The sequence below is a fragment of the Orcinus orca genome, chromosome 19 (assembly GCF_937001465.1).
Source record: "Orcinus orca chromosome 19, mOrcOrc1.1, whole genome shotgun sequence".
Lineage (NCBI taxonomy): Eukaryota > Metazoa > Chordata > Mammalia > Artiodactyla > Delphinidae > Orcinus > Orcinus orca.
Genome location: NC_064577.1, coordinates 58353233 through 58369330, shown reverse-complemented (window position 1 = coordinate 58369330; position 16098 = coordinate 58353233). Strand labels below are relative to the sequence as shown.

At 37.1% G+C, this 16098-nt stretch overlaps 1 protein-coding gene across 2 annotated transcripts in view; it reads right to left on the bottom strand.

Annotated features, from left to right (window-relative positions):
* CA10 (carbonic anhydrase 10) overlaps positions 1–16098 on the bottom strand; it is a 622326-nt gene that overhangs the window by 111170 nt on the left and 495058 nt on the right. The gene's annotated exons all lie outside the window — the stretch shown is intronic.

The window sequence follows — 16098 nt, the reverse complement described above, 5'->3', positions numbered from 1 at the left end:
CCATTTCTCACAATTTCTCACTCAACCCAGCATGGTGCTTAGACCAATGCCTTTTGCTTCCTTTTGATAGGAAGACACTAGGCTAATTCCACATGTGGAGTAGGGAGTGACAGCCTCCCCAGAGAGCACTTTTGCCCTACCTGGCATCTATGGTACTTTCTGTGAGTCATAAGCCACATTATCATTTAGGAATCTGAGGTAGGAACTCAAAGGAAACCTCATCAACTGTGACTAATATTTTGGACATTGCACTTATAAAGAATTAACTTGTCTTCTTACCATAAATATTTGGAATGTAAAGATGCTGCAAAAGTTAAAATCTCAGGTGTGAGAAATTGGAGAGAGCAGTTAGTAAGGATGAGATGCTACAAAGGCCAAAAGAGAGACAAGTAAGCTAAAATGAGTGAATAGGAACAAACCTTAGGGGGAGACTGAGGCTTAGGTTTGTAGTCTCAAGCATTCAGTATGGTGTGTCTTGGTTTAGGTCCTTCTCTAACTGCTGCAACCAGACACTGCAAAGAGTCAGAGCTCTGATACTTTCTTGCAGTTTGTGGCCTCAGTGCTAAGCTAAAGAGATTCATATAAGCTTCCCATTTCACAGACTTCCTATTCCATCTTGCTTCAGCCCCTGCCCGCTGAACCTTACTGCTTGGGGTTTCTTTCCCTCCTTTTCTCTTGAACTTGACGCTCAGCTTCATTTTGTTGATTACGACCATAGCACTTCTCAACATTTGATTCTAGAACACTGATTCCTACCTGTGAGTCTATTGTCTTAGTCTTCTGTGTTGACTTAGCTCTAGGAGCAGATTGAAAACTTAAGGGAGACTTTGAATGGGTCTGGATGGAATGCTTCTGGGCTATGGGTTGCTGAGCTACTTGGATTTTCTACCTGCTTACTCTGACTCCTTTGGGCCCAGCCCTAGGGATCCTTTAAGGCAGTGGTCCCCAAAATTTTGGCACCAGGGACAGGTTTCGTGGAAGACAATTTTTCCCACGGACTGGGGGGTGAATGTTTCAGGATGATTCAAGTGCATTACATTTATCATGCAGTTTATTTTTATTATTATTACATTGTAATATATAATGAAATAATTATACAACTAACCATAATGCAGAATCAGTGGGAGTCCTGAGCTTGTTTTCACTTACCACTCACAGATAGGGTTTTGATATGAGTCTCCAAGCAATTGATTTATTATGGTTCCTGTTCAATCAAACCTCTACTAATGACAATCTGTATTTGCAACCACTCCCCAGAGCTAGCATCACTGCCTCAGTTCTACCTCAGATCATCAGGCATTAGATTCTCATAAGGAGTGCACAACCTAGATCCCTCACATGTGCAGTTCACAGTAGGGTTTGCACTCCTATGAGAATCAAATGCAGTGCTGATCTGACAGGAGGCAGAGCTCAGGTAATGTTCAAATACCAAAATACTCCACTGACTCACTATAGCACCATCTTGCTATAAGGTGGAGCCCATGTGCTGCTGTTGGCCATGGTCTGTGAGGGGACATGACCAATGAAACAGTGAAAAGCTTATGTAAGATTCTCCAGTCTCTTTCTTCCCCTGCTTCATCAATCAAGGGGCAATGTGGAAAGTTGTAAATGTGGTATAGCTACAAGATGGAGGCTGTGTCAGCCTGAGTCGCTGGCAGATTGCAAAAATGGCTAGAATTCTTCCACTCCTTGTAACTACACTACTTACAATGTGACCTTGTAGCTGTTCCCATCAAGATAGGGCCATCTGTTTCTCCACCCCTTGAATCTGTACTGGCCTTGTCACTTGCTTTGGCCAATAGCACGTAATGGATACAACATGCTTATTCTGAGAGTAGGCCTCTAGAGGACTTGCACGTGTCCTTACTCCTTTTTGGAAACTCGAGACCACCATGCAAACAAGCCTGGGCTAGCCTGCTGGAGGATGATCCAGAGTGAGGAGAACTATCCCAGGAGAAGCCATCCTAGGCTGGCCATTCCACGACTGATCCACCAGTTGACTGTCTTAGTCTGGCCTGGGCCAGAAGAATTTCCCACAGACCGTAGCTTCCCATATACTGGGGAGCTAAAAATTTGGTTGTTTTCAGTCCCTAAGCTTTGAGATAGTTTGTTATAGAGCAAAAACTAACTGATATACACTAAGTCAATCATCTTCTCTGTCATGTGACTCTGGAACTATCAACAGAAGCTCTGGACAGTCTTTGTTGAGTAGCTGAACTAGAAAGTCACTTGGGGCTCAGACAGTCAGTCTGCTAATCAGCTGGAAAGTCATACCAGAATAAGAGAAGAAAGCAGCAGATATGCCAAGAGTGACAGAGGAAACCATGCAGAGATAGAATTAGAGAGAATATCAACTTCACCTTCAGAAACCTTTTGTATCTCTTTGTTCCAGTTCCTTCATGAGGCCTGGGCTGTACTTTCTCTGATACTTTACATCTTACAAAGGGATTTATTTTTTTCTTAAATTATCTATTCCTTGCAACCAAATGATCCCTATCAAAGACTCTATGTCTGTTCTCCAGTCTCAAATAAATGTATATTCAGTCAGTATGACATAATGAGAGTTTGTTTTCTTTTCTTGTCCCAATTTATGACTTTCTTTGCAGTAAAATGATAGAGATAGATTTGTGTTTGACACTGCATTCATCTTTAAGCAAAATTTATTTTTTCTAATTATTAAGATAATATACAGGTATTATACATGGGTAGGAAGACAGAGAACAGCTCAATGAAATAAAAATTAGCCAAAATTCTACAGTAAACCAATAATCACCACTAATATTTTGGTGTATAACTTTTCACACTCATAACCGTATATATCTATATTTTAATGGGATCATTTTATATGTGTGATAATAAATGCTTTTCACATACAAGGGTATATGATTTTATATATATATATTATATATAATAATTTAATATATATAAATTTATATATTTAATATATTATACACAACACACATATAATATATTTAATATATTTGTTACATATTTATACATTAATATATATATAGTACATATATATTATTTTTAGTCACATGAATATTTCTAGGTTATTAACTGTTCTTTTGCAATATCACTTTGAAATAGCTTCATAATATTCCACTGTAAACATATATGACTTATTATTGAATCTTTATAGCCCTTTCACTTTTTCACTATTGTTAAAAAATATTGCAATGAGATATAGAGAGCAAACTAGTGGTTACCAGTGGGGAGTGGGAAGGAGGGAGGAGCAATTTAGGCGTAGTAGAAAAAAAGGGTTAACATGGGATTATATTAAATCATCTTTGTGAAACTTTTGAAAATTGTAAAGCACTACACAATTTAAAGAATCTTTCACTCAATTAAAAAAAAATACTGCAATGAACATCGTTATGGATAAACATTTTTACTAGTGCAGATATTTCATTAGGCAAACTCTGGGTCAGACTGTGTATACATTATTACAGTGCTTATTATCTAATGCAAAATCCATTTGCTGTGGAGTGTAGATCCCACAGAGCAGGGCTGGATCTCAAATTCTCTTCAAATTGCATTAATTCAACAAGCAACATCCATGGGCCCCTATAGTATGCAAGGCTGCATAACAGGAGCTGCTTCAAATTCTTATAGGATATGTGCTCTGTTCCAATGAGCAAGTATATCAGGCTTCCCCGTACTTCTAAAAATCCTCTCAATGTGTCTGTCTAATGTTCCTAAGAAAATTGTTGCCCATTGAAGCAAGGCAGGGACCATGTCCTATGCTTGTCTGCATTTCCCCAGTAATTAACACAATGGCACACAGTAGAGAGAAGAATAAAGGACTCTTGAGTCAAAAGATTCCTAGTCTGCCTCTTGGTGACCTTGAGTAGTTCAGTTAATTACCTGAAGCCTCAGTTTTCTTAACTGTAAAATAGAGATAAGACAATTTCCCCTATGAAAATGAGGAATAAAAAACTATAAGGCTTATAGAGAATGAATATGAGAATGATAGAGATAAATCCCTCCTTATCAGTAATTACTTATTGATTCCACTTACATGAAGTCCTAGAGTAGTCAAAATCATAAAGATAGAAAGTAGAATGGTAGCTGCCAGCGGTGGGGTGCAGAGAGGAATGGGAGTTATTGTTTAATGGGCATAGAGTTACAGTTTTGCAAGATGAAAAAAATTCTGGAGATGGACGGTGGTTGTACTTAATACTGCTGAACTGTTTAAGTAAAAATGGTTAAGATGTGTACTTTACACACGTAAAAATTGGAAAAAATTCCCTCATGAGTTTGTTGTGAGAATTAATACATTTAATGGTCAAACATTTTCATTCTTTTCCTTCATTTACTTTTGAAAATGGGTGCCTAGCTGACCTTGCAGGACCTGTGTTGATCTTACCCACTTCCCATAGCCCAGTGGAATATAGTGTTGCTTTCTAAAAGTCACAATGAAGAACTTGTACCGACTTCTGCATTGTGATGATTCACTTGTCTCTCATTTTGGATTTTAAAGCTCCAGTTGTGGGAAGCATCCAAGATCATTTTGAAGGCCATGAAGCAAACATGAAACCAGGGTAATCAGGAATAAACCAGTGCTTTCTAGTTCTTCCACTCCATACTTCCATACTCCTTCTACTTCCATGGCTCTATCTTCATTCATTCATCTGACTGTGTGCTAGGAGCTGAGGATAGTGTGGTGAGTAAAACCAGGCATGGTCCCTGCCCTCATGGAGCTTACAATCTCCATTATGAAGACAACAGAGTGGGAGAAGGAAGTTATGGGGAATCCATATGAAATTCTACCATTTGCGTATGTGTTCTCACAATTAGAGGCAATACACCTATTCCCCCACCCTTCCCCCAGACATTGAAATAACATTAATTTATATTAATCAAAAAAAGCTGTGTAACCAGGGTATGGTTTGTTGCACTTTAATTTTTTTTAAAAAAAGCTTGACAGTATTATGTATGATATCTGATGGTACACCTGCACTGAAGTAATTAACACTGCAGCAGCGTCATTTTACCTGTAATGCTAATTACAGTGTTTCCAATGAACTACTTTGGTGTGCAGCATGTTGGAAAAAGTTGTATTATGTAGACCAGGAAACAGAACTGAATGGAGACGATGAAGCTGCAGGGGATATCCAGGTTGCCTATGGCTGCCTCACACTTGTCCTTTTTGTTTTATTTTAATTCACTACAAAATGAGATGAGAGATACGATGCCTATGTAAGTGGGAGAAGTAAGAGTGGTCTGTGAATGCTCAGTGACTTGTCTAGAATCATACAGCTAGCAGTGGTGGCAAACCCAGGTCTCCTGATTCCAAGTCTAATGATTTTTTTTTCCCACGGAAAATAATTTTGTTCAATGGTTTTCATTTATTTTAACATCTTTATTGGAGTATAATTGTTTTACAATGGTGTGTCAGTTTCTGTTTAATAACAAAGTGAATCAGCTATACATATACATATATCCTCAAATTTCCTCCCTCTTGCTTCTCCCTCCCACCCTCCCTATCCCACCCCTCTAGGTGGTCACAAAGCACTACCGAGCTGATCTCCCTGTGCTATGCAGTTGTTTCCCATTAGCTATCTATTTTACATTTGGTAGTATATATAAGTCCATGCCACTCTCTCACTTTGTCCCAGCTTACCCATCACCCTCCCTGTGTCTTCAAGTCAATTCTCTATTTATTCCTTCCTGCCTCTAGGTTCTTCATAACTATTTTTTTTTCTTTTTAAGATTCCATATATATGTGTTAGGATACAGTATTTGTTTTTCTCTTTCTGACTTACTTCACTCTGTATGACAGATTCTGGGTCCATCCACCTCACTAAAAATAACTCAATTTCATTTCTTTTTATGGCTAAGTAATATTCCATTGTATATATGTGACACATTTTCTTTATCCATTCATCTGTAGATGGACACTTAGGTTGTTTCCATGTCCTGGCTATTGTAAATAGAGCTGCAAAGAACATTTTGCTACATGACTCTTTTTGAATTATGGTTTTCTCAGGGTATATGCCCAGTAGTGGGATTGCTGGGTCATAAGGTAGTTTTATTTTTAGTTTTTTAAGGAACCATCATACTGTTCTCCAGAGTGGCTGCATCAATTTACATTCCCACCAACAGTGCAAAAAGGTTCCCTCTTCTCCACACCCTCTGAAGCAATTATTGTTTGTAGATTTTTTGATGATGGCCATTCTGACAGGTGAGAGGTGATACCTCATTGTAGTTTTCATTTGCATTTCTCAAATGATTAGTGATGTTGAGCAATCCTCCGTGTGTTTGTTGGCAATCTATATATCTTCTTTAGAGAAATGTCTGTTTAGGTCTGCTGCCCATTTTTCGATTGGGTTGTTTGTTTTTTTGATATTGAGTTTTATGAACTGCTTGTAAATTTGGAGATTAATCCTTTGTCCATTGCTTCATTTGCAAATATTTTCTCCCATTTGGAGGGTTGTCTTTTCATCTTGTTTATGATTTCCTTTGCTGTGCAAAAGCTTTTAATTTTCATTAGGTCCCATTTGTTTATTTTTGTTTTTATTTCCATTTCTCTAGGAGGTGGGTCAAAAAGGACATTGCTGTGATTTATGTCATAGAGAGTTCTGCCTATACTTTCCTCTAAGAGTTTGATAGTGTCTGGTATTACATTCAGGTCTTTAATCCATTTTGAGTTTATTTTTGTGTATGGTGTTAGGGAATGTTCTAATTTCATTCTTTTACATGTAGCTGTCCAGATTTCCTAGCACCACTTATTGAAGAGGCTGTCTTTTCTCAACTGTATATTCTTGCCTCCTTTATCAAAAATAAGGGGACCATATGTGCATGGGTTTATGTCTGGGCTTTCTATCCTGTTCCATTGATCTGTATTCCTGTTTTTGTGCAAGTACCATACTGTCTTGATTACTGTAGCTTTGTAATATAGTCTGAGGTCAGGGAGCCTGTTTCCTCTGGCTCCATTTTTCCTTCTCAAGATTTCTTTGGCTATTTGGGGTCTTTTGTGTTTCCATACAAATTGTGAGATTTTTGTTCTAGTTCTGTGAAAAATGCCAGTGGTATATAGATAGGGATTGCATTGAATTTGTAGATTGCTTTCGATAGTAGAGTCATTTTGACAATGTTGATTCTTCCAATCCAAGAACACAGTATATCTCTCCATCAGTTTGTATCATCTTTAATCATTCATCAGTGTCTTATAATTTTCTGCATACAGGTCTTTTGTCTCCTTAGGTAGGTTTATTCCTAGGTATTTTATTCTTTCTGTTGGAATGGTAAATGTGAGTGTTTCCTTAATTTCTCTTTCAGATTTTTCATCATTAGTGTATACAAATGCAAGAGATTTCTATGCATTAATTTTGTATCCTGCTATTTTACCAAATTCATTGATTAGCTCTAGTAGTTTTCTGGTACTATCTTTAGGATTCTCTATGTAGAGTATCATGTCATTTGCAAACAGTGACAGTTTTAATTATTCTTTTCTGATTTGGATTCTTTTATTTCTTATTCTTCTCTGCTTGCTGTGGCTAAAACTTCCAAACTATTGTGAATAATAGTGGTGAGAGTGGGCAACCTTGTCTTGTTCCTTATCTTAGTGGAAATGGTTTCAGTTTTTCGCCATGGAGGACGATGTTGGCTGTGGGTTTGTCATATATGGCCTTTATTATGTTGAGGTAAGTTCCCTCGATGCCTACTATCTGGAGGGTTTTTATCATAATTTGGTGTTGAATTTTGTCAAAAGCTTTTTCTTCATCTATTGAGATGATCATATAGTCTTTATCCTTCAATTTGTTTTTATGGTTATCACATTGATTGATTTGCATATATTGAAGTATTCTTGCATTCCTGGGATAAACCCCACTTGATCATGGTGTATGATCCTTTCGGTGTGCTGTTGGATTCTGTTTGCTAGTATTTTGTTGACGATTTTTGCATCTCTGTTCATCAGTGATATTGGCCTGTAGTTTTCTTTCTTTGTTACATCTTTGTCTGGCTTTGGTATCAGGGTGATGGTGGGCTCATAGAATGAGTTTGAGACTGTTCCTCCCTCTGCTATATTTTGGAAGAGTTTGCGAAGGATAGGTGTTAGCTCTTCTCTAAATGTTTGATAGAATTCGCCTGTGAAACCATCTGGTCCTAGACTTTTGTCTGTTGGAAGATTTTTAATCACATTTCCAATTTCAGTGCTTGGATTGGTCTGTTTATATTTTCTATTTCTTCCTGGTTCAGTCTTGGAATGTTGTGCTTTTCTAAGAAGTTGTCCATTTCTTCCAGGTTGTCCATTTTATTGGCATATAGCTGCTTGTAGTAAACTCTCATGATTCTTTGTATTTCTGCAGTGTCAGTTGTTACTTCTCCTTTTTCATTTCTAATTCTATTGATTTGTGTCTTCTCTCTTTTTTTTCTTGATGAGTCTGGCTAATGGTTTATCAATTTTGTTTATCTTCTCAAAGAACCAGATTTTAGTTTTATTGAGCTTTGTTATTTTCTTTTTCATTTATTTTTGATCTAATCTTTATGATTTCTTTCCTTCTGCTAAATTTGGGGTTTTGCTCTTCTTTGTTTTCTAATTGCTTTAGGTGTAAGGTTAGGTGTTTTATTTTAGATTTTTCTTGTTTCTTGAGGAAGGATTGTATTGCTATAAACTTCCCACTTAGAACTGCTTTTGCTGCATCTCATAAGTTTTAGGTCATTGTGTTTTCAATTGTCATTTGTTTCTAGGTATTTTCTGATTTCCTCTTTGATTTCTTCACTGATCTCTTGGTTATTAAGTAGTGTATTTTTTAGCCTCTATGTATTTTTATTTTTTGCAGATGTTTTCCTGTAATTGATATCTAGTCTCAAAGTGTTGTGGTCAGAAAAGACACTTGATACAGTTTCATTTTTTAAAATTTTACCAAGACTTGATTTGTGACCCAAGACATGATCTGTCCTGCAGGATGTTCCATAAGCACTTGAGAAGAAAGCATATTCTGTTGTTTTTGGATGGAATGTCCTATAAATATCAATTAAGTCTACCTTGTTTAATGTATCATTTAAAGATTGTGTTTCCTGGGGTTTCTCTGATGGTGCAGTGGTTGAGAGTCTGCCTGCCGATTCAGGGGACACGAGTTTGTGCCCTGGTCCGGGAATATCCCACATGCCGCGGAGTAGCTGGGCCCATGAGCCATGGCTGCTGAGCCTGCGCGTCCAGATCCTGTGCTCCACAATGGGAGAGGCCACAAGAGTGAGAGGCCCGCATAGTGCAAACAAAACAAAACAAAACAAAACAAAAACAAAAAAAAACAACCAAAAACCTTGTGTTTCCTTATTTATTTTCATTTTGGATGATCTGTCAACTGGTGAACGTGGGGTTTTAAAGTCCCCTACTATGATTTTGTTACTGTAGATTTCCCCTTTTATGGCTGTTAGCATTTGCCTTACGTATTGAGGTGCTCCTATTTTGGGTGCATAAATGTTTATAATTATTATATTTTCTTCTTGGACTGATCCCTTGATCATTATGTAGTGTCCTTCTTTGTCTCTTGTAACAGTCTTTGTTTTAAAGTCTATTTTGTATGGTATGAGAATTGCTACTCCAGCTATCTCTTGATTTCCATTTCCATGGAATATCTTTTTCTATCCCCTCACTTTCAGTCTGTATGTGTCCCTAGGTCTGAAGTGGGTCTCTTGTAGGCAGCATATATATGGGTCTGGTTTTTCTATGCATTCAGCCAGTCTATGTCTTTTGGTTGGAGCATTTAATCCATTTACATTAAAGTGAATTATCAATATGTATGTTCCTATTACCATTTTCTTAATTGTTTTGGGTTTGTTATTGTAGGTCTTTTCCTTCTCTTGTGTTTCTTGCCTAGAGAAGTTCCTTTAGCATTTGTTGTAAAGCTGGTTTGGTGATGCTGAATTCTCTAAGCTTTTGCTTGTCTGTAAAGCTTTTAATTTCTCCATCAAATCTGAATGAGATCCTTGCTGGGTAGAGTAATCTTTGTTGTAGGTTTTTCCCTTTCATCACTTTAAATATGGCCTGCCACTCCCTTCTGGCTTGCAGAGTTTCTGCTGAAAGATCAGCTGTTAACCTTATGGCGATTCCTTTTTGTGCTATTTGTTGTTTTTCCCTTGTTGCTTTTAATATTTTTTCTTTGTATTTAATTTTTGATAGTTTGATTAATCTGTGTCTTGGTCTGTTTCTCCTTGGATTTATCCTATAACAGATATGCATTATTACAAACTGGCTCTCCTTCCATAAGATTGACATTTGGAGAACAATTTTAATATTACTGACTTTTTAAATTATATAATATAGAAAAAATATATATATATACTATATAATTACATATATCAACTTGTTATGTGTGGTGTCAACACAACTGGTTAGGAGCTGTTTGAACAAGATGTAGTAAAGAAATCAAATGGTATTTGAAGGTAAATTTGATGGTTAATTTTATGTGTTAACTTGTCTCAGCCATGGTGCCTGGATAATTGACCAAACATTATTTTGGATATTTCTGTGAGGGTAGTTTTGAATGAGATAAACGTTTAATTCAGTGGGCTTTGAATAAAGCAGAGTTCCCCTCATAATATGGGTGGGCCTCATTCAGTCAGTTGTAAATCTGAATAGAACAAAAAGAATGGCCTCTCCAGAGCAAGAAGTAATTCTGCAGTAATTGACCTTAGGACCTGAACTACAGTATCAACTGTTTCTTGGATCTTCAGCCTGCCAGCACATCCTACAGATTACGGATGTGCAGCCTCCATAATCAAATGAGGCAATTCCTTAAATAAATCTCTTTCTACATGTATATACTCATTGTATTAATTCTGTGTCTCTGGAGAACCCTGACTAATATAAGTAATCCCAAGCACTCTGGGGGGTTACTAGGCTATCGACTCATATTTGAAGAAAGCATTGTTAGGTAATCGGTTGTGCAATCAAATAATTCCCAGTGGTTAAAAGTACAGGCTTTAGAGTCAGAGACATGTGGGATCAAGCCCTGGCTCCCTCATTCATGGGATGCTTGCCTCAAGCATGTGACAAAAGCTAAAATTAAGAAAATTGAAATTGTATCAAGTATTTTTTCTGACCACAACACTTTGAGACTAGATATCAATTACAGGAAAATATATGTAAAAAATACAAACACATGGAGGATAAAGAATACACTACTTAATAAACAAGAGATCAGTGAAGAAATCAAAGAGGAAATCAGAAAATTCCTAGAAACAAATGACAATGAAAACACAATGACCCAAAACCTATGGGATGTAGCAAAAGCAGTTCTAAGAGGGAAGTTTATATCAATACAATCCTTCCTCAAGTAACAAGACACATCTAAAATAAAAAACCTAAACTTACACCTAAAGCAATTAGAGAATGAAGAACAGAAAAAACCCAAAGTTACCAGAAGGAAAGAAATCATAAAGATCACTGCAGAAATAAATGAAAAATAAATATCAATAAAACTAAAAACCGTTCTTTGAGAAGATAAACAAAATTGAAAAATTGAAACAAAGAAGATAAACAAAATTGAAAAACCATTAGCCAGACTCATCAAGAAAAAAAGGGAGAAGACTCAAATCAATAGAATTAGAAATGAAAAAGGAGAAGGAACAACTGACACTGCAGAAATATAAAGGATGATGAGAGATTACTACAAGCAACTATATGCCAATAAAATGGAAAACTTGGAAGAAATGGACACAGTCTTAGAAAAGCACAACCATCCAAGACTGAACCAGGAAGAAATAGAAAATATAAACAGACCAATCACAAGCACTGAAATTGAAACTGTAATTGAAAATCTTCCAACAAGAAAAGCCCAGGACCAGATGGCTTCACAGGCGAATTCTATTAAACATTTAGAGAAGAGATAACACCTATCCTTCTCAAACTCTTCCAAATATAGCAGAGGGAGGAACACTCCCAAACTCAATCTATGAGGCCACCATCACCCTGATACCAAAGCCAGACAAAGATGTAACAAAGAAAGAAAACTACAGGCCAATATCACAGATGCAAAAATCCTCAACAAAATACTAGCAAACAGAATCCAACAGCATCTTAAAATGATTATACACCATGATCAAGTGGAATTTATCCCAGGAATCAAAGCATTCTTCAACATATACAAATCAATCAATGTGCTACACCATGTTAAAAAATTGAAGGAGAAAAACCATATGATCATCTCAATACGTGCAGAAAAAGTTTTTGACAAAATTCAACACCCACTTATGATAAAAACCCTCAAGACAGTAGGCATGGAGGGAAGGTTCCTCAATGTAATAAAGGCCATGTATGACAAACCCACAGCCAACATCGTCCTCAATGGTGAAAAACTGAAACCATTTCCACTAAGATCAGGAACAAGACAAGGTTGCCCACTCTCACCACTATTATTCAACATAGTTTTGGAAGTTTTACCCACAGCCATCAGAGAAGAAAAAGAAATAAAAGGAATCCAAATCGGAAAAGAAGAAATAAAGCTGTCACTGTTGGCAGATGACATGATACTATACATAGAGAATCCTAAAGATGCTACCAGAAAACTACTAGAGCTAATCAATGAGTTTGGTAAAGTATCAGGATACAAAATTAATGCACAGAAATCTCTTGCATTCCTATATGCTAATGATGAAAAATCTGAAAATGAAATTAAGAAAACACTCCTATTTACCATTGCAACAAAAAGAATAAATTATCTAGGAATAAACCTACCTGAGGAGACAAAAGACCTGTATGCAGAAAATTATAAGACACTGATGAACAAAATTAAAGATGATACAAATAGATGGAGAGATATACCGTGTTCTTGGATTGGAAGAATCAACATTGTGAAAATTACTCTACTACCCAAAGAAATCTACAGTTCAATGTAATCTGTATCAAACTACCAACGGCATTTTTCACAGAACTAGAACAAAAAAAAACTCACGATTTTTATGGAAACACACAAGACCCTAGTAGCCAAAGCAATCTTGAGATAGAAAAATGGAGTTCGAGAAATCAGGGTCCCTGATGTCAGACTATACTACAAAGCTACAGTAATCAAGACAGTATGGTACTGGAACAAAAACAGAAATGTAGATCAATGGAACAGGATAGAAAGCCCAGACATAAACCCAGGCACTTATGGTCACCTTATCTTTGATAAAGGAGGGAAGAATATACAGTGCAGAGAAGACAGCCTCTTCAATAAGTGGTGCTGGGAAAACTGGACATGTACATGTAAAATAATGAAATTACAACACTCCCTAACACCATACACAAAACTAAACTCAAAATAGATTAAAGACCTAAATTTAACGCCAGACACTATCAAACCCTTAGAGGAAAACATAGGCAGAACACTCTATGACATAAATCACAGCAAGATCCTTTCTGACCCACCTCCTAGAGAAATGGAAATAAAAACAAAAATAAACAAATTGTACCAAATGAAACTTAAAAGCTTTTGCACAGCAGAGGAAACCATAAACAAGATGAAAAGACAACCCTCCGAATGGGAGAAAATATTTGCAAATGAAGCAATTGACAAAGGATTAATCTCCAAAATTTACAAGCAGCTCATGCAGCTCAATATCAAAAAAACAAACAACTCAATCCAAAAACGGGCAGAAGATCTAAATAGACATTTCTCCAAAGAAGATATATGGATTGCCAACAAACACATGAAAGAATGCTCAACCTCATTAATCATTAGGGAAATGCAAATCAAAACTACAATAAGATATCTCACACCGGTCAGAATGGCCATCATCAAAAAATCTACAAACAATAAATGCTGGAGAGGGTGTGGAGAAAAGGGAACCCTCTTGTACTGCTGTTGGGAATGTAAATTGATACAGCCACTATGGAGAACCCTATGGATGTTCCTTAAAGAACTAAAAGTAGAACTACAATACGACCCAGTAATCCCACTACTGGGCATATACTCTGAGAAAACCATAATTCAAAAAGAGTCATGTACCAAAATGTTCATTGCAGCTCTATTTACAATAGCCAGGACATGGAAGCAACCTAAGTGTCCAACAACAGATGAAAGGATAAAGAAGATGTGGTACATATATACAATGGAAAATTACTCAGCCATAAAAAGAAACAAAATTGAATTATTTGTAGTGAGGTGGATGGACCTAGAGTCTGTCATACAGAGTGAAATAAGTCAGAAAGAGAAAATAGATACTGTATGCTAACACATATATATGGAATTTAAAAAAATGGTCATGTAGAACCTAGGGGCAAGATGGGAATAAAGATGCAGACCTACTAGAGAATGGACTTGAGGATACAGGGAGGGAGAAGTGTAAGCTGGGACAAAGTGAGAGAGTGGCATGGATATATATACACTACCAAACGTAAAATAGATAGCTAGTGGGAAGCAGCCACATAGCACAGGGAGATCAGCTCGGTGCTTTGTGACCACCTAGAGGGGTGAGATAGGGATGGTGGCAGGGAAGAAGATGCCAGAGGGAAGAGATATGGGGACATATGTATATGTATAACTGATTCACTTTGTATAAAGCAGAAACTAACACACCATTGTAAAGCAATTATACTGCAATAAAGATGTTAAAAAAATAATGTATGTCTGAGTTATAGAGCAATTGTAAAGAAACAATTTAACTTATTTTTTCCATCAAAAGATATATGCACAACAAGGTAGATTTATCCTTGAGTTTGCATGGGGTATCAGATGTGATTCTGGAACAGGTCCCTCAGGTTGTCAAACTTCCTGTTACCAGACTGGGAAAAAAAAAAAAAAAAAGAGGAGGAGTATCTTTTTTAAAAAACTCAACTTTTTAGAAAGACTCAATTCACAAAATAAACACATTGACTTTTTTTTTTTTTAATGGAGATAACACTTGTAGGGTTGATGTTTATTGTGGACAGCTAAGCTTGAGTAAACCTTACCTTCAGAAATTACAAAAGAGTCAATAAGTAGTTATTTGTTTGGTGTATTACAAAGCTTATGTGACATTTCCATTTCATTCTCTCTCAAGGCAGTCTGACTGAAATCTCTAAATACTCAGAAATAATTCCCCACAGCTTATACAGAAATGTAACACTACAAATGGAGTATCAGACAGGAAACAGAATTTCAACTGTGTAAAAGAGAGAGATGGCTATCTGACGTGCACAAGGCTACTTGCATTCAGTTGGTTGGGAGAGACGGGGTGGAGGGCACCCACAACTTTTGAGGACTTACTATGTGTTAGATGCTGCATCAATTTATGGATCAGAAAACTAGGTACAGATAGGCTAAAGACTCTACTCAAGGTTATAGGAGAAGCAAGAGAGGGCACTAGCACTCAAAAGAAGACTTTATGACCCAAAACTCATGGTCTTCCCACTGTCTCAGACAACACCTTCAAAGCTACCATAGAGATGCTGCACTCCATTTCTCACTGACTCTGTAAACTTTAGAAATTTGATAATGGTCCCAATTTATTTTTCTATATAAAGCTGGCAGAGGCTCTGCTCTCTCCTAACAGAGGAGTGCTGGCACTCTTGCCTTTAGGGTACAGTCTTCTCTAGCAGATTGTCTTTTACTGTAATTTGAGTGAATACATTGGGCTGATGGCTGTAACCCTAACATCGATGACAGCAGCAGTGACTGTGGTGTGTGCTAGGCCTTGCACTTGTATCTCCACTTAATCCCTACACTGCCCATGTGAGGAAGGCATTATTATCCGTGTTCTACAGAGGAGGAGATGGAGGCTCAAAGGGGTTACATGACTTTAACTAAAGCTGCAGAGTTAGAAATTGGCAGAGCCAGAGTCCAGCCGTGGCCTGTTTGATTCCAAATTCTACAGCTCTTAAAAGAGAATAGGTCAGAAGTTGGCAGAAAGAGTGTTTGGGAAATCATTTAGATTATAAGTAGCTTTTGGGATTGGGGACAAACTCTTAAAGCCCAACTATGATTCCCCACAGATATGCCAGACTGGGTTTAATTTGTTTTGCCAGGCCTGGCCTGAATATCCTTGGGGATTTCTAGGCCCCCAGGTGGCAGGTGAAATCCCAGTCCACAACTTGCTGGTTGTTGAGAAATGGATCATACCTGACTATCCTAGTGTTGGCTTAGCAACTGGGTGACCAAGCTCATAATGTTGGCTTAGTGCCTAACA